Source organism: Abramis brama (assembly GCF_963993115.1).
Source record: "Abramis brama genome assembly, chromosome: 18".
Classification (NCBI taxonomy): Eukaryota; Metazoa; Chordata; class Actinopteri; order Cypriniformes; family Leuciscidae; genus Abramis; species Abramis brama.
In genome coordinates this window covers 33,039,055-33,059,893 of record NC_139980.1, presented here as the reverse complement: position 1 = coordinate 33,059,893, position 20,839 = coordinate 33,039,055, and the positions used below count along the sequence as shown (strand labels likewise).

The following is a 20,839-nucleotide window of genomic DNA, read 5'->3' as shown; positions in this document are numbered from 1 at the left end:
ATCAAGTAACTAAACTTCTTTAGGGGAAACAAATTCATTAAATTCCTTATGATTCATATCTCTAATTATGTGCATATGCATAATTTTATTTCTCCTTCACTGTAAAAAAAAAAATATGATCAATAAGTTATGACAACATATGTTTTTACATTGCTTTAACTTTAAAACAAGCAATTTTCAACTTTTTGTATAATTTACACAAGATTCAACTCATTCAAGTCAGTTTAATGTAATTTAAGCTGAAATGACATCCAAGTGTTTTTTTAGTGTTAGAAACACTGAAGTTGAACCCTCAATAAAAAGCACTATTAAATCTCCTGAGCCACAAAAGAGCAATATCTGAGCAAGAGGAAAGAGGAATGAGTGTAGACTGGGAGAGAGAGGAGAGATGAGGGTGTAGGACACAGGAGAGATGGATGAAGAGATACAGTGAACTGGACAGTAAGTAGAGATGATAACACCACAAACTGTCCGTCTTCGCACAGATCGGGACAATCGGACCGCCTCTCTGACCAGAGATAAGAGAACGTGACAGCTGAACACACACTCCAGACTGCACGTTTTTCTGCTGTAATAACGCTGAACTAAACATTTGCTCTACCTTCTTTTCTGCTAGTTTCTGGTCCTGAAACTGAAGACACATGAGGAACAGCAGCACAGCATGAACTCACGCCACATCAGCGAACTACAGTCTCGCACGCAGTGAGCTTCGGCTTTGAGATGCACATTCTGACACATGCACTCCATCATCTACTTCATGCATACACAAAATATGCATTTACTGCACAAACAGTAAGAGTGTATGATAGTATGCTATTATTAAACAAAGACTTAATTATGCATATGTACATAAACATAATTATGAAATTGAAACCCAGAAAGAAAATCCAAATGTTTGTTTGTCTAAATAGCATTCCTGGAAAGACCGGCCAAATATCATCGCTGGGTCTCCTCTAAATATTTCATGTTCATAACCACCTCAGTCTCCCCTATCTGAACCGACCTATTAAACTATTTATTTTTCATGTGCATTTGCTATTCAAATCAATTACAGACAACAGAAAAAAAATAAATGCTCTTCATTCATCAGCTAAATTTATAAATATATTTTCAACACATTACCCATAATATCACTGTGATGCACGTGAAGTGGCTTATTGCTTTAGATCACTATAGGATTGGCAAAAATAAGGGTAGATGATAATTGATTTATTATATTTTATAAAACTTGTTAATATTTAAATATTCTATTTTGAGAATACACCTTGTTTAATCCAATGTGTACTATTTTATTTAAAATGTTTTGCGCTACTTTTTTAGCTATTCAAATGTTCCGCAATAAAACACTAAATTGAATTGAAATAGAAAGAGAGAGAGACAGAGAGAAAGAGATGTGGGGAGGGACAGAAAAAAAGTGTGTGTATGTGTGAGCACGCAAGTGTGTGTGTGTGTGTGAGAGTGAGTGAGTGAGAGAGAGAGAGAGAGAGAGAGAGAGAGAGAGCGCACGCACAAGCATTCGGGAATGAGGTGAATTGCATCGTGATTTCATCCGAGCGCAGCTGTGAGACACGCTGGAATCCAAGCAGGCTTTTTCTATTTGCAAACGTTTGTTTCCGAGTCTTTTCCTCGTGCAGTGCTTCAGTGTTCTCTGTGTCACTACATGAGTTGGATTTTAATACAGTGAAGCCTCATGGAATCAGACGCCGGACAGGTTTGTCCTCCTGCTGGATTAAAGCATCCTTCAGTCCGTTCAGCTCCACGGACAGCGACCGAGCTCTGAGGTGAGGCGACCAATGACAGCACTCATCCGTGTCCTCGACCTGTTCATCAAATCATTTCACAGGACACAAAACAGCACTTTAACTGATATCACAGAACTAAACTAAAAGTAAGAGTATACGACAGTGGCTCTCAACTGGTTTTGTTTCATTGCACATCACACTGAAAGAACTACAAATTTTCCTAAACATGCGAAAATGTCGAGATTGTACATGCACAAGTAGCCAAAATACACACTTGAGCCAAAAAAAGCATCAATACACACAAGTGACAGATGAATTTGCACCAAAATCTCATACACTCTAAAAAACACTGGGTTGTTTCAACCTATGTTTGAGTCAAATATGGAAAAACCCAACCATTGGTTATATTTTATAAACCCTACGGTTACGTTTGACCATATTTGACCAAAACATGGGTTGAAACAACCCAGCATTTTTCAGAGTGTAGAGTTCAATTGGCCAATGACAAAAGATAATGCATTTATTTCCTTCGTAACTGTTCAAATTGTGCACGATTAGATGCATTTTATTGCTTGCACTTGCAACTACTTTCCCCTGCTGTCCGAGACCCATCAGAACCAGATGACGGACGGCTGCTTTTACTCGTGTTTTGTGGTGTGTGTTCATTTCTGTCTGTAGACGCTGCAGTAGTTTGTTGCTTCCGGCTTCTTAAGTATATTACACACACATACGCAGCGGCCTCGAAAGGCTCTCTGGGTGCTTTATGATATTACGCAGTTCAACTTTTGATTTATGAATCCTCAGTGCTGTGGAAACCACTGAGCCGGTGGTTCTCTTGGGAATGACCCTGTTCCCCAACCCGTCTTGTGAGTGCTACAAAGTTGCCTCTGAATTCAATCTGTGACGGGTCTTGCTTCTCCAAAGGAGTGCGAGATACAGAGACCTTCACTAGTTTATTTCAGCAGGCGTTTATAATGAGCATGTTGACTAGAGAGGAGTTTTCTCATCTACAGTGTCTAAAACACACACTGTACGACCAAAAGTATGTGGACTCTCCTCTTTTATTAATAGGTTTGGTTATTTCAGTAATTCCAGTGAAATCAGATCTTGATGCTTAACCATGCAGTGACGTTATTTGCCTCCAATTTCATTGGAATAGTTTTGGGAGGATTGTTTTCTCCTTGCTTTCCTGACTCTGGTGGGGATGAACTTGACTGGCTTGCACAAACCCAGACCTGAAGACACATTGAACTCCTTCGGGATGAACAGGAACAACGAGCCTATAGTTCAATAATGTCTTGTTGAACATTTACTCTCAAACACATTAATTCTTCTCTTCTGGGAATATTGAAACGTATTGTAGGAATTTGCTTCCATTTAGACACAATAGCATCAATAGCTGAGTTTCAATCAATATATTTTTATGAAAATTTGTAAATTAGGTGTTTTCATCATAGCTTATGCACGTCTTATTGAACAAAAGTTAGCAAGTTTTAAATATCAAATTTATAGTAAGATTAAAGAAAGCTGAGACGTTCAGTGTAAACGTACAGTAATTATGCATATGCACAAGTAACTTAATAATGAAATTATTACAATAACCCAAAAGGATAGGCTGTTTTGTTTTCCTCTAAATATTTCTAAAGCAATTTGAAGTAATTTATTATATTTCGTAAAGGAGTCACAATGACGTCCTCAGTGGACGCAGCTTTCATTTCCATTTTTATTTTGTCCATCAGTTTCCTCAGAAGTGAGGATTTTGTTCCCTCAACACACATAGGATGGAAATGCTGCTTTATTCGAAAATATTGCTTGTGATGTTTAGACGGCTCCAATTCATCCCAAAGGTTTACTCTGACACCGGAGTCAGTAAATCATTTTCATATAGACCTCACTTTGGGTCACTGTCGCGCCGGAACAGAAAAAGACCCTCGAAAAACGGTTGAATGCACACAATTCTCTAGCATGTCATTGAATGGTGTAGTATTACGGGTTAGTTCACACAAAAATGAAATCTCTGTTATTGCTTACTCTCCCTCGTTTCTTTCCAAACCCGTAAGACTTTCGTTCATCTTCAGGACACAAATGAAGATATTTTTGATGAAATCTGAAAGTTTTCTGTCCCTCCATTGACAGCTACACAACTACAACTCTGACACTTCAAAAAGTTCATAAAGAGATCGTAAAACTAATCCATATCAATTGAGCGATTTACTCCAAATTTTCTGAAGAGACTTGAACAAATTGAATTTAGGCTTTAATTCACATATAAAGATTAATCAGTTGTCTTAAACCTTTATGATTTGTCCTCACAGAAATTAGAATATTTTTGGAGCAGGAATCAAATCGTGGCTCATCACGCATCCCATTATGAGATACTGACTTGAATCCAAGTAAGTTTAGTTGGTCTATCATCTCAGCCTGCCTCCCTCACCAGAATGACTTGCCCTACTGCCGTAATATTAATATTATTTATTTTACTAAAATCAGATGTAGCAAGAACAAACAGACCCTTTTCTAATTTTCCACTGGCACTGAAATGTAAAAAAAAAAAAAAATGGAAATGGAATAAACAGAGATCTTGCAAGATCATTGCTTTCTTTTGGAAATATTAAAAAATCATAATTTAAAATTTATCTGGGATAGTGTAATAATGAGGCGACTGTTTTGCCCATAAAAACCAACGCAATTTTTCCCTGAGGATGAATTCTGCCTTTTCCAACTTCCCCAAATTGAAAGGAAATAAACTCTACAAATTGCCCCATGAATGAACTGGTTCCAAGCCAGAATAGATGATTTTTTTGCAGCTTAGTTTAAATAGGTTTCGGTCTGAAGTGTGTGACAGATACATTCAGAATCTCTTTTATCAGCTTTATTGACATTGGCGAGTCCCACTGGTGGTTTATCTAGAGGCCAGTAATTGAATCGCTCTATTATGTGTTTGTGTATAAGCCGCTCTCAGAGGAAAAGGCTTTTGTATGTTCAGATATGACACCCTGTGATAATACTGCTTGAATGGCAATGAATTCATCTCTAATATAATAGGCTAAGAAATCAAAAATGATTGATGTTGCAGAAAGATTCGAAAGGCACAGGTCGTGACCACAAATACTGACAGACAGTCCAGTTAGAAACGACATTGCATGCTGTTAATGCAACATATGCACATCGTGCTGCTAATGCATCTAGCTCAAAAAGTGAGCAAAAGCCCAAAGACACATGAGGCCACAGAGAAGCTCCTTCTATCTGATGGTACCAGACAGATATTATCCCTAGTGCTGTTTTACAGCCGTGGACCAAAAATGGGTCACAATATAGCAGTCACAGGAGGGTTGTGACCCATTTCACTGGCGGACAGCAGGGGGAAAAACATAACCATAGTTAGAATAGTAAAATAAAATAAACAGTCTTATCAACTTTTAAAAGGAAGAAAAGCACATAATAGTTGGTACGCCATGAGTCCAATCAAACTCAAATTTCATAGATGTCAACATGTCCTGTATGCACAGACTGACACATGTCCTCGTCCTGAGCAAAAACACACAAGGTAAATACAGTGCCCCGATTATGCTTTTTCAAATATCACCTTTCATGCAATGTGAAATAGGGCTGTATGTGAATGTAAAGGGTCTGCAAAGTTTCAATGATCAAAGTGCATGACCAATACATTTAATGTCTCCTAAAATAAAGAATCGATTCTGAACTGCTGAAACGAGTCGTCAGTAATTCCAGTCTCACTTCCTGTTGCACATTTGCATAATGGCGGCCTGTGATCTTGATTGGCTGCCCACGAACAGCGTCTGCTTTGCCCCGCCCCTCAAACGCTGCAGTTGTAGCTGAGACTGGAGGAGTTTGGTTTCGTGTGTCGACATGTCGAGGCTCAAGAAGATGCTGTTTTCAGTGCTGCCAATCCACTTTGCTTGCACTTTAAAAGGATGAGGACTCGGGCTGGAATTGCTATAGGGAAACAGACGCTATCATTCATATCACTGTCGACCAATCACAACAGACTGGGCCAATCTTTGAACCGTTTTCAGACTCTGAGAAACAAGATGATGTGCAGTGTTTATTATGAGAAAATTAAAGGTTTTAGGAGACCGCTGAGATAAAATTAGGAACCTTTAAAATAACATGATAGGTGCACACAGTGTGTTAGCACTGACAAACACACACATCTTAGCAAATCAGCAGACGAAGAAATAAAGCAATTACAATACATACAAAATAAAATGTCACGTCATTTTAAGAATTTTGAATATTGTTGGGTCAATGCTGTTCAGTGTATTATTAATGAACTTAAATGTTTGATTTTGTTTGTTAGATTATTTGAAAGTTTGATTTAGATTATTCCCTTTAAATAATTCTAGTACTGTGCTCGTTTCCCACTTAGGGCCAGATTTACTAACAGCTTGCGCCAGCGCAAACCCTCTTTTGGTGTTATAAAAACAAGCATCAGGATTTATTTTTGCGGCTGAGCTTATTGCATATGCATTTGTAGGAGTTTCCCTTTCAGACGCAGTATTTATGGGAGGAGAGTATTAAAATGAATCACGCAAGGTGATTAACTAAGGTTTGCGCTTGTCAATTTACTGGTATTTGCGCCATTATTTACCACCCAAAAAGTGCATGTCTTAAATCAGACGCTAATTTGCGTTGCTCTTGGTAGATTGCGCTGGTCATTATGGAAATTAACAAAAATGAAATGTTCTTAAATTTGAACTTTCCACTCCCATCTCCCATTTTTTGCATTGCGCTCTCACGCTCCTGAAACAAAACCAGTGGTTTACAGAAGCTGCAGTGGAATCAGTTACTGGCTAATGTGGAGACATGAGACAACGGTTCATAATGGATTCCAATCTGGCAACGTCCTCGTGCTTGTCACTGCCTGGGGTGAGTCCAGCGCGAGGACGCTAATGGAACGGGCTCTTTTGATTATCCTGCTCAAACAAGCTGGAAATACTCTTCCCGTGGACCATCAGTGTGGAAACCAGGCTGACCATGAGTTGGTATTGATAGAACAGATCTAAACAGCACAGTGATTGCTCGGTCTTGCATTTGCTTTCTGAAACGATGCAGTGGTATTTGTTCAATCAGTGAGCATCAAGCTTCAGCATCACACCAAACTTAATTCAAAATTGAAACTTTGACCTTGTTTGATGACATTTACAAGCACTAACAATGATGCATGTCATTAAACATAGAAACATGCCACAACATAGAAGGCATAGCATGACATTCAGAGAATAATCATCACAATATATCAATGCTACAAAAAATACCGCAAGTTACACCAAGTCAAATCAAGCCATGAGAGACATTACAATCTTAGACATGCAACAGCAAAATGATAAATGATGCCAATGTTCAATGAATTAAAATGATTAATGATCCCAGTAAACACATCTTCTGCCAAGTGATATAGTTCATTAGTTTTACTGTATCTGTTTATGGTTGACACGCAATGCAGTGAATGAATGTGTGGTCATATTGAGTATTTCACAATATGAATTTAGAGTCAGATGAGCTTTATAAGAAAATTAAAACATACAGCTGGTCATTAAAGCAAAATAAACCACAACAGGGAGAGCTGGAACCACAATACAAAGCCAGTCTACTTCACAAATAAATGAATAATAGGACATATTTTCAACTACAATTAATATTTTTATTTTATTATGTGAGAACAAAGAGAGTGTGAACTGAGTTATGTGACAGACATGAAACTACCGCTGAAATGTATAAATGGCTGGTCGATATTTATCAGGAAAAAATAAAATCCTCAATATTAATTATAATAACAGATTTTGGGAATAAATAAAACGGATTTCATGGGTCCCTAAATTAAGAGGTAGCTTAACAAAAAGTTGTTTGCATTCATTCTCAAAGTCTAACAAACATGTGGAATGAAATGAATATTATATGTAGGAAATTATTTACCTGAGAAAAGTACTGAAAATCACAGTTGTACAATGAAAATATCTGATCATATAATGTCATGATTGACCAGACACATGGTACTGCTAAATATGCCTATAGGAATGAAGATTTTAAGATATTCTGAACATTAACATCATGATTTTCTGTGAAGCAGCCGTGTGTATTGTTAAAATCGCAATATAAATCAATCAGAATCAGGCATTCCCATCAGGAGAATCTAAGATTCTTTGACTCTCTCTCAAGCTAAAGCTCTTATTCAGGTGAGAGCAGAGTTAGTAGAGCGTGCAGATCAGCATGTCATCACAGGACGTCCTCCAGGGCCAGTGGCTCTTCTGCAGGCACAAACTGAGGAAAGCAGAACCCCACAGAGATGATGGCACCTGCTATCAGAGGGTTTCAGTCTGTGAGATGGTTCTACGGCGACCCAAATCTGCTTACGTGCATCTAAAGATTAGAAGCAGCCCTGCTGGAAGAGCATGATAACTGCTGCAATCCTGCACCTGCACTAAACCCGGTTCCCCAGTTACACTCGAGAGGCTTTTCCAGGTCAAGACAGCTGGACTCGTGCATAAAGACGGCCGGAGCCGCTCAATTAGATTCATCTTCTTCCTCTCAATACACTGGTAAAATTTTGTTAGCGCGTACTGGACATCTGCAAACAAAATGCTGTGCATGTGCTTTTGCATTGCATTTAACCTTAGGTTAACTCCAGAAGAGCTGAAAGTAAGTTTATAAACAAGCATTTACTACAGTAAGTGACTATTTACACTGCATCAAAAAAAAAGTATACATTTACATGTACATCTAAATATTCACTACCAATAGTAGGGTTGTGCGCCATTCAGAAATGAATTTGAATTAAAAAATGCATAGGTAGCCTACATTTTTAGCTGCAATTTAATTAGCAAGGTCTAATTAACTAGAAAAGTCAATACAAACTTTGAATGTTGGCCTTACAGCGAAAAGACAGACAGACAGATAGATAGATAGATAGATAGATAGATAGATAGATAGATAGATAGACAGGCAGACAGACTTTCTATCAACCTTTACAATTACAATTAAACATTGAATCTCACAAGTAACTTCTGATCAAGTAACGTGATAAACTCAAATCCTTTGCCATGATGTTTGTACACCATTACATTGAATGACGGACCCAGGTCATAGAGATATATAACTATAGTGACCACCTACAACACCCTAACATCCACCCACAACACTCTCACAACCACCCACAATACTCCCACAACCACCCACAACACCCTAACAACCACCTACAACACCCTAACAACCACCTACAACACCCTAACATCCACCCACAACACCCTAACAACCACCTACAACACCATAACATACACCCACAACACCCTAACAACCACCTACAACACCCTAACATCCACCCACAACACCATAACAACCACTCACAATACTCTCACAGCCACCTACAACACCCTAACATCCACCCACAACACCCTACCAACCACCCACAACACCCTAACAACCACTCACAATACTCTCACAGCCACCTACAACACCCTAACATCCATCCACAACACCCTACCAACCACCCACAACACCCTAACAACCACTCACAACCACCTACAAAACCCTAACATCGATCCACCCAACACCCTAACAACCACCCACAACACCCTAACATCCACCTACAACACCCTAACAACCACCTACAGCCCCCTAACAACCACCTACAACACCATAACATCCACCCACAACACCCTAACAACCACCTACAACACTCTAACATACACCCACAACAGCCTAACAACCACTCACAACACTCTAACATCCACCTACAACACTAACATCCACCCACAACACCCTAACATCCACCTACAACACCCTCACACCCACAACACCCTAACAACCACCTACAACACCCTAACATACACCCACAACAGCCTAACAACCACTCACAACACCCTAACAACCACTCACAACCACCTACAACACCCTAACATCCACCCACCCAACACCCTAACATCCACCTACAACACCCTCACACCCACAACACCCTAACCACCTACAACACCCTAACATACACCCACAACAGCCTAACAACCACCCACAACACCATAACAACCACTCACAACCACCTACAACACCCTAACATCCACCCACCCAACACCCTAACAACCACCCACAACACCCTAACCACCTACAGCCCCCTAACAACCACCTACAACACCCTAACATACACCCACAACAGCCTAACAACCACCCACAACACCCTAACAACCACTCACAACCACCTACAACACCCTAACATCCACCCACCCAACACCCTAACAACCACCCACAACACCCTAACAACCACCTACAGCCCCCTAACAACCACCTACAACACCATAACATCCACCCACAACACCCTAACAACCACCTACAACACCCTAACATACACCCACAACAGCCTAACAACCACTCACAACACTCTAACATCCACCTACAACACCCTAACAACCACCCACAACACCCTAACATCCACCCACAACACCCTAACATCCACCTACAACACCCTAACACCCACAACACCCTAACAACCACCCACAACACTCACAACCACCCACAACACCCTAACAACCACCTACAACACCCTAACATCCACCCACAACACCCTAACAACCACCTACAACACCCTAACATCCACCCACAACACCCTAAATTCCACCCACAACACCCTAACCACCTACAACACCCTAACATCCACCCACAACACCCTAACAACCACCTACAACACCCTAACATCCACCCACAACACCCTAACAACCACTCACAATACTCTCACAGCCACCTACAACACCCTAACATCCACCTACAACACCCTAACAACCACCTACAGCCCCCTAACAACCACCTACAACACCCTAACAACCACCTACAACACCCTAACATCCACCCACAACACCCTAACAACCACCTACAACACTCTAACATACACCCACAACAGCCTAACAACCACTCACAACACTCTAACATCCACCTACAACACTAACATCCACCCACAACACCCTAACATCCACCTACAACACCCTCACACCCACAACACCCTAACAACCACCTACAACACCCTAACATACACCCACAACAGCCTAACAACCACTCACAACACCCTAACATCCACCTACAACACTAACATCCACCCACAACACCCTAACATCCACCTACAACACCCTCACACCCACAACACCCTAACAACCACCCACAACACCCTAACAACCACCTACAACACTCTAACATACACCCACAACACCCTAACAACCACCTACAACACCCTCACACCCACAACACCCTAACAACCACCCACAACACCCTAACAACCACCTACAACACTCTAACATACACCCACAACAGCCTAACAACCACTCACAACACTCTAACATCCACCTACAACACTAACATCCACCCACAACACTCTAGAATCATAGCAGGCTGCTGGCACAGGCAAACACCACTCACACTTTAAAAATAAAAGTCTGGTTATATACAGAATACCTAGCATTTTAATTTGAGAACACTTGCAAAGAAACTCAATAATCAGTCAGGAAACTACAAGGCAGAAAACAAGAATTAGTCAACAGGTCACATTAATTCAAGAAGCCAAAGCGGAGGAAGATAATAGTGCAGAATGAAATGGCATCAGTCCTGCTGCTGGCACTGAGATAATGCTGCTTTACAGGACAGAACGGCTACATCTCCCCCACTGTATTGACCCGGTGCACGATCGGGGAGATGGATGCTCAGGCCCGGCAGGCAAAATATCACACTGAAATGACCCACACCAATAAGGATGTTTTCTGCATCTATGTGTGTAACGATTGTGCTTAATTACTCAGTGTGTTTGTGTGTGCGTGCTGTGGCCTGGAACAGCTGTGTGAAGGTTGGTTTGTGCTGTACCTTCTCTCTTTAAATACATTTTTCTTCATCACAGATGCTTGCATCCATTTTTCTATATTTAGAGGTGTTTTCTAAGTCAAGCATCACTACTACTGCTGCTTATATTTAGAGTCAATGATCTGAACAAACCGCTAACACTAAGCATTGTAACATCTCCAGAAATCATTTCTGCTACAGACATGAATGATTCCTCAATGAAATGGCACATACCACTTACACTATTTTGGCTAAAAAATGAAACGGTAGTGAATTTAGGCATCACAACATTATAATGTACAGTATAACAATAGATATTCATTTTGATATTTGCTAATACATAAGTGTTCTTTTTTTAATTCCTCACTTTAAGCTGAAGCGTATGGAAAAATTTGCATGCTGTGTTGAGCACTGAGCGTGTTGTTAAAACTAAACAAATTGGTAAAAATGCTGCCTTGGAAACTAACTGAAAAAATAAGTTGAAGCTGAAATCACAAAAAATTAAACTGATTTAAAAATAAATTAAAGCTAAACAGAACAAAATATAGTAACACTTTATTTTACAGTGCCCTTGTTACATAATGTTACATGCACTTACCATAGTAATAACAGTAAATTATGCATAATTACATGCAACTAACCCTCAACCAAATCCTAATCCTACCCTAACCCTATAGTAAGTACATGTTGTTAATTAATATTACTCAGTACTTAAATATATAAATACACTATAACAATGACACCTTAAAATAAAGTGTAACCCAAAATACAAATGACAGAAGCACATAACAATTACTAAACTTGAAATATTTTTTTTTAAATGAAAACTGAAAATATGAAAAGAATCTAATTTAAAGTTATTAATACAATATAAAATACTATGCAAGTAAATAAATACAACCAAAATAAATAAAAAATGATGTGATTAATAAGTCATAGCAACATGTTCAATACTTAGTTATAATACATACATATAGTTATATGAGATTCAAATCAAGTCACTTTCATTTAACTTAAGTTGAAACGATTTGTACAGCCAATTTGATTATACTTAATTTCTGCATTATACTTTGTATACTTCATTATAAAGGCAGCAGCTGAACTTAATTCTTTAAGCTAAATAGGTGTGTGTGTGTGTGGGGGGGGGGGGGTGTTTAACATATCAACATATTTAACTTTTGCACAGGAAAACACCACTGATATTTTCTTTAGACAATGTAAAGATCTACTTCTCCCTTTCATTCTGCAATTCTGCCCATTTTTCTCTTTCAGTTTCGTTCGCTCTCAAATGAACCACAATCCCATACCGACATAATGGCTTCCATTTAAATCAAACTGGCATCTGTGATCAATGGGAGGTCAAACGTCCACCAGAGTCTCTGATGAGCAGCCAATGAAGTCAGTGCAGCCATCTTACATTTCTGTAAGCTTTACATATACAGAGAGTAAAACACTCACATTAAAGCAGCATCAGAAACATATACAGCACAAATGACTGGGCTGTTTGGAATTGCATACTAGTGTATTACTCATACTATTTATGTACGTGGTATACTGACTGTACTTAGTAGAGTTTACAGCAGAGCAAACTGCTTATAATACTGAACCCTGCACTGAAATGTGCTTTTTCAATCCGATTACACTGCCGATACACTCTATATGCTAGTTGTGTTTTAAATGTATTGCCAAATCATCTTCACAGGCTGTTACAAGGCAGATACAGATTCAACAATCAACAAAAAATAAATGCAAACATTCTAATAAAATTCAACATACATATATACATATACATATACATATATATATATATATATATATATATATATATATATATATATATATATATATATATATATATATATATATATATATATATATATATATATATATATATATATAAAAAAAAAATTGTATATAAAACTATAGAAATGATTCTGGTTCTCCTCATATAGGCGTCACACTCATGCCAAACACCTCAAATGTAACTTCTTTTTTCTCTCTCTTTTTTAATTAAAATCAATGTAACATATTTTTGTTCAATAATATTTTTTTTATGTAATATTTTGCATTTTAGGATGTAAGTAATATTTATGCAATAATTATGTATATCCATTTGTTTCCACATTTTTTTTTTTACTAGTATTATTAGTTTTCAATTAATCGCTTAATTGCTGTGTTTTTTCTGCATTGTGGCTGATTTGTAGATTGTAGACCAAAAATATGTTCTGTATTTTAAAACTTTCTTTTAAATTCCTATTAATTTCCATGCTGGTCATTTTTGACCGTGAGGAGTAAAAGTGTGTTTTTTTTTTTTTTTAAGGACCATTTAACCTTTTCGAATCATGTCCACGATGTGTGTGTGGCTGATGTGATGTATGCATATATGTGTGTGTGTGTGTGTGTGTGTGTGTGTGTCTGATTCACAAAGCAGGTGCCACAAAAGTCACCAAGAGTCATACCATTCTGATTAAGTAAAATTGGATTCAAAAAAAATATTTTTACAAAGATGCTGTAATGTAATGTACTCCCTTAACTGTGTGGTCATGTGATCGTGTAGCATGTTGCTGTTTGAAATATGTATCATTGCATTATGTGCACATTTCACATACTGTTACATGTACATATGCACATTTACATTTATTCATTTGGCAGAAGCTTTTATCCTATGAGTCAGAAGCACTGCATGCAGTTACCAAAAATATTTGCAATACAAAATGCCAATTTCCAATTGTAATCTAGAGCAGTAAGAGCATGTCAGATGACTCAAATCAACAGATTTTCTGAAAGCACCACAGAGTCGGTTATTTATGTCAAACTTTGATAATTCTCTGCAGAGAAAGTATTTTAGCACTGAAATATTACACATGGCATCTTTAATCTCCTGCTCTACACATCCAGTTAAACACACGCAGGAAGTGCTAGAGTAGAGCTGATGGATTGGAGACCTTCGTTTCCTCATGGCACACAGTAATTAGTCGTGTGATGTGAAATCAATCGGCTCAAGTGGTGAGCCCAGCAGATACACCTACTAAACACACACACACACACACTAATGCCTCACTCACCACTGCCTACATAGACAGCTGCCTTCTAAGGGAGCATATAACTGAAATCAACCCTCATAAACCACTGATTTAGAGCACCCAATAAAGGTTTTACATAACTCTGCATGTGTTATTTTACCATCACTGAGATTTTTTTTTTTTATATAGTTTCAGTTTTTTTTTATTCCCGTTTTATTTGTTTTGTCAACTGCTGAAATAAAGGGCCCTATCATACAGCCGGTGCAATGCAGCGACAGGCGTGACGCAAGTGTGTTTTGCTAGTTTCAGCCCGACACAGTTATCATTTTCACGTCCTGCGCCACGTTGTTTAAATAGCAAATGCATTTGCGCCCATCTGTTCGCCCATGGGCTGCTAGTCTGAAAACGAGATGTGTGTTCAGGCGCATTGTTGGTGCGTTGCTATTTTAAGGCAAATGAAATAGACTGAGCCCTTGACCAACTAAAACCTGGTCTAAAGTCAATGGCGCAATATTATTTTTGTTATTTAAAGGGCGCATTAGTAATATGTGCCTATAGGCGGGTCCACAACGTGCTTACACTCTCATTATTACACACAATCTGCTTATTACACACACACAGCATGCAGGGTGCACACAATCTGCTTATTACATTACACACACAGCATGCAGGGTGCACACAAACATGCCAAATATTAAAAATAAACAGATTCCAATGTAAAAGATTATTATTGTGTACATAAAGATATGGTGGAATCCGGCTTGTCCCGTAGATGGTCTGCTCGCACCCAAAACATACCCATTACTCATTAAGAGAATAGGGAAAACCCTTTTAGACCATGCGCCGGGAGCGCCGACCATTTTTCCCGTCGTTAAACTAGCAAAAGTGGATTCGGACACCGTAAGTGCACTTGTGCCATGCGCTTTAGACCATGAGCTTAGATTGTTAAAGGGGTGGTAAAACACGATTTCACTTTTCTAACTTTAGTTAGTGTGTAATGTTGCTGTTTGAGCATAAACAACATCTGCAAAGTTACAACTTTCAAAGTTTAAAGCAAAGGGAGATATTTGCTTTTAAAGAAATCAATTTCTAAGAACTACAAAAAACGGCCAGTAGGGACTACACGACATTCCTGCGGGCTTGCTGACATCACTAAGCCCAATATTTACATAAACCCCTCCTCCGATGAAGGATTCGCACAACGGCTAGATGGAGCAGTTCCAACTTTAAAAACAGAAACTGTTAACGGGCCACAACCTGCAAGTATGATTTATTTTTCGTCGTTGTGTTTTCCTGTAATAGTTCGTATTGTTAATTGTACGTTGTAGCAAGGAAGTAAACGAAGGACAACGCTGTTTGGCTCCACAAACCAGTTTGTTAAATGCTAACGTTAATTCATACTTATCCGACAAACACATACAAACTTCTGTTTAATATCACCAGCGCAGCGAACTTGGAATGTTCGTGGTTGTTGTGTTGTCGTTTATGTGATCAGTGTAAATTATTCTTTGATTATAGCTTTTATGTATTGTTTATCTACAGGCATGCTAAACATGGTTTTGGGTTTGATTTGGCTACTGTTGTAAAGCCAATGTTTAGTGTTCGTATTGGATTAATAGTTCAGGCGACAGATATTTAGCTACAATCGTTCTAAATATACAAAAGTAACAGTGTCATATATGATATAGCGATCTTCAAAAAACATACCTTTCTGAAACGTCCTTTAACAGCCGTTCTTGAACAGGTTCTGCTCGTCTCCACTAACATTCTCTGGGTCTGACTCGGGCTCAAACTGGTATGGCAATATTGACGCCGTTGTTTACTGAAGCACAAACTACCGGTAAAGATAAGGGGGCGTGACGTTTCCGAACAACGTGCACTTGGCGGTAAGCGAATCACAACACACTGGGCCAGCTAACCAATCTGAGCCCATTGCGTATTTTGAAGGGGGGGGGCTTCATAGAACGCGGAAATCATCCGACCGTTTTTACAAGGAGGGACAGAGCAGTGTAGAATAATGGTTAAATATGTGAAAAATAATGCAAATTTTTAAAAACGAAGCATGAACACGTTACAGTGCACCCCACAAACACAATCAAGCCTTCGAAAAAAGGCGTTTTACCACCCCTTTAAAACAGGGCCCAAAATGTTTAAGTTTTGTGATGTAGTCGTAGACTTACTCGCTCACAGCAGTGTGTTGTGTGTATTGACAGTAGCAAGTCCTGTATTTGCTCTGCAACAGCAGCAATAACAGATCTATTCCACCAAGACCAAACATATCAACATTTTCATAACCATTACCATGCCAAACACTCTGAGAGTCGTCATGACAGAACTAAGGTTACTGGTGAGAGAACAGTATTCAGAGTGTTAACAGGAGATTTTGATACACACCTGTAAGTAAATACAGTTGTCAATCCCAAAGATTCACTGTGAACATAGCCATACTATTGCTCATACTTGGGGTTAGTGATTTAAGCAAACCCCAAGCATAAAACTTTAAAAATAACTCGGACTTACGTTGAAGGAAAGGCTGAGCCATTTCTAGAGAGCAGAATATATAAGAGACTTGTGTGGTGTGTGAGAAAGCATCTGTCTGGTTCTGCTGCTGCTGGTTCTCACTGTGTGTGTGTGTGTGTGTGTGTACGCACATATCTTATCCTCAATTGTTATTGATTTTATCTTTCCAATTACGGAGTCCTCCGGCTGAATGAGAAACAGGAAAACAGTGGCAAGAGGTGAAGAGCATGAGCTTTTCTGTGCTGAACGAACACAAGAGCATAGAAACATCATGAGTTCAGCAGACAGGAGGGAATTCACTGAGAAAAAACTGCATCTGCTGAAAGCATTCTTATTTGAATGGGTTTATTTGCTGTTTAAGCACCTAATTTAAATTTCTATAATCTATAATAAAAATTATAATAATCTATCATAACTATGCAGTACTGTATGTAATGTAGGTGAAATGAGTAACACGACCGCATATACAGTATTCAATAAACAAAGCTGGAAAATACCCAGATGAACATCAGATAGACACTTTACTTTCAGAGCAATGCCAACATGACGGATGTAGTCCAGATTGTATTAATAATTAATATGCATTCATTTAATATCATCATATTAGAATGATTTCTGAAGGATCATGTGACACTGAAGACTGGAGTAATGATGCTGAAAATTCAGCTTTGATCACAGGAATAAATTACATTTTAAAATATATTCAAATAGAAAACAGCTATTTTAAATTGCAATAATATTCTACAATATTAAAGTTTTTACTGTATTTCCAGTCAAATAAATGCAGCCTTGGTGAGCAGAAGAAACCCAGACACCACATTTCTGAACAGTAGTGCAAGTTATACAAAGTATGAAGTTCTTCATCAAATGCAGTACATATTCTGACAGTAAACAGATGCCAAATTACTTACATATGTATAGCGCTACATCAGCATCGTTAAGCTGGACTGCGGGTGGTATGCAAATAAGCAGTCATTGCACTATAATAAAATCCACAATTGTTAGTGTGTGTGGTGTGTGTGTGTGTGTGTGTGTGTGTGTGTGGTGTGGTGTGGTGTGTGTGTGTGGACATGTTTTTCTACACCGGTGGGGACTTAAACCTGAATGCACACAGACTCATGGGGACTCGTGTCACCGTGGGGACCTAAATTGAGGTCCCCATGGGTACAAAAGCTTATAAATCATACAGAATTAGTTTTTTTGAAAATGTAAAAATGCAGAATGTCTCCTGTGATGGGTAGGTTTAGGGATAGGGGCAGTGTAAGGGGATAGAATATACAGTTTGTACAGTATAAAAACCATTACGTCTATGGAGAGTCCTCACAAAGATAGTGCACCAGTGTGTGTGTGTGTGTGTGTGTGTGTGTGTGTGTGTGTGTGTGTGTGTGTGATTTAATTTTTGCTCCAGTTTCTCGTCTGTGGGGTGAAGTTGGGGTTATGCTGTCTGCTGTGCTTTCCAACTTTAACAATACCGATAATCTTGACATGCATGCGTTTGCAAATCCAGCAGACAAGGACGCGATCGGATAACCCTCTGGGTATACGCCTCAGTCCACAACGAGACGCCCATATCCCCAGCTCCTCTTTAAATAGATAAGAGTCTTTAATAATCCATAGCGACATATATGGATCTGTCCCCCTTATAATTCACTCCCTGTGAAAAGGTCAACTATATTCACAGGGATTTATGAAAGCATTACGCGAGTCTCTCATAAGAACATTTGTTCGTGCTCAGGTCAGCTACTTTGCATTAACGGATTTCCTGAAAGAAACACTTTCACTGGCGCTTTATCGAGTCTTTCGCCATTTGTGCAATGATCTAAAATGAATGTCCTGTCAGCTGTGGCCTCGGGGTCATTGTGATTGGTCAGAAACAACCAGTGTGTGTGTATGTGTGTGTGTGTGTGTGAGAGAGATTATATTTATATATACACTTTATTAGTGTGTATGTATATATATATATATATATATATATATATATATATATATATAAATATGCTGTGTGTGTATATATATACAGTACTGTACAAAAGTCTTAGGCATGTTAACCTCCTTGTGCATGCAGAAATCTCACTGGATTATACTAATATTAGGTATTAGGTTTATTAGGTATCCCTTCAGAACTGCATGTCATGAACACAATTGTAACTAAAGACACAAAATAAAAACACAAAAGACACCTAAAATGGAAAATATTAAGATTTAAGTACCATTCACTGAAAAAACCTTCAAAAATTATATTAATCAAACTCTTTGTTCATTAATGATTCATACATATCTTGTGAGCGATCATTTGCAAGTTTAACTTTAACTATCCCTCTAAATTATCGGACTATCCTTATAAAGTTGCATGCAGGTTTTTCTTCCTGAATTTTATTTTTATTTGTATTTTTTATCTGGATGAATTTTAACAACAGTAGATTTAAATCTGAATCCAGAGCTGTAATTTTGAATGTATAAAAGGTAAGCAGTTAATGCATCCGTACAAATTTACTGTGCGCTTTTTCTTTTGTTGTACACATATATAGGAATAACAATTGACAACAGATGGAGCACATAGTCACACACACACACAAGATGCACACACAAATGCACATCCATTTGTGCTTGAAAACACAGTTTTGTTTGTCGTCTGCCCATCTGAAGCTCAGCAGCTGTGTGTTCCTGAGGGATCGACTCCTGAACTCCATACAGTTCAACACAATAAGTGTGTGTGTGTGTGTGTGTGTGTTCAGTTTTGAAGGTTAGCTTGTGTTTTGCTCATGCACCATTTCCCACTTGGTAAACATCCAACACTAAATTCTCTCATTTCATTGTCCTCCAAATACTAGCAAAACATCAACACATAAACTAGCATCTCGCAGATCAATAGTCAGATTGAGTCTCAAACTTATGTTTCCTCAGTATAAATCAGTTTTAGGACTGTGTAATTGTTGCATGCACTACAACCATATCTGGAAAAAATTGAATTTGACTCTAAAGGAAAATAAACACCCAGAATGCACTGCGTTTGGCCAGAAGCATTGCTGTTGGCATCCTTGTTTTTAGCAAGTCTAAACTTGAAAGCAGCACGCATGAATGTACAAGATAATTATGGCAGAAATAATATCAGGCCGTCGAGTTGAGATGTTGTTTGAGGATCGCGTCTCAAAGACGTCAAACCTTAGCTTTGTAATTTCATCAACACAGCGAGAAGACCATGTGCAATAAACAGAGGCGTTTGTAATGCGCTGGGGTAATGTCACAACACGCTGGAGGGATTAATTGCACTCCTGCTAGTGCATGCACTGTCAGTGTCGTCTTAACACTCAATTCACTCCAGGAACTAATGCAAACCAGCTAATGATACAACACGCCTACAAAATTAGTGTTCATCAAGGAGGTCTACAATACCTGGAGAGAGGGAATGATGCATAACCCCAGAAGTACACAACATGCATGCTGCCATCTTTCCCTGTGTGATAAAGGTGCATATTAATAGTGCAATATTACAGGTTCAGGAATGCTTTTAAAATTCCAATTCCAACTCAATGAATAAAGTGCCATTTATTTGCTTGAAATAGCAAACTACCATGCTACTCTTTGCACATTTTATGTATGCATGGAACATCCAGATCCAACTACATTTGCCAAAATGTGAGAAAAAAAATCTATGATCTGTGATTTCCAAAACCATAGTTTATTTGATCTTCAAAAATAGCACATTCTACTAGGGCTGTCAGTTAA

General features: G+C 38.6%; 1 protein-coding gene across 2 annotated transcripts in view; it reads left to right on the top strand.

Moving 5' to 3' along the window:
• Positions 1-1,506: 1,506 nt before the first annotated feature.
• tmem121ab (transmembrane protein 121Ab) overlaps positions 1,507-20,839 on the top strand; it is a 64,201-nt gene continuing 44,868 nt past the window's right edge. Inside the window, exons 1-2 of one of the 2 annotated variants that reach the window (XM_084091267.1) lie at positions 1,507-1,781; positions 12,843-12,968. The gene's annotated coding sequence lies outside the window, so the exon portion shown is untranslated. The remainder of the gene's footprint in view (positions 1,782-12,842; positions 12,969-20,839) is intronic. The other variant, XM_084091266.1, reaches the window with a different exon arrangement.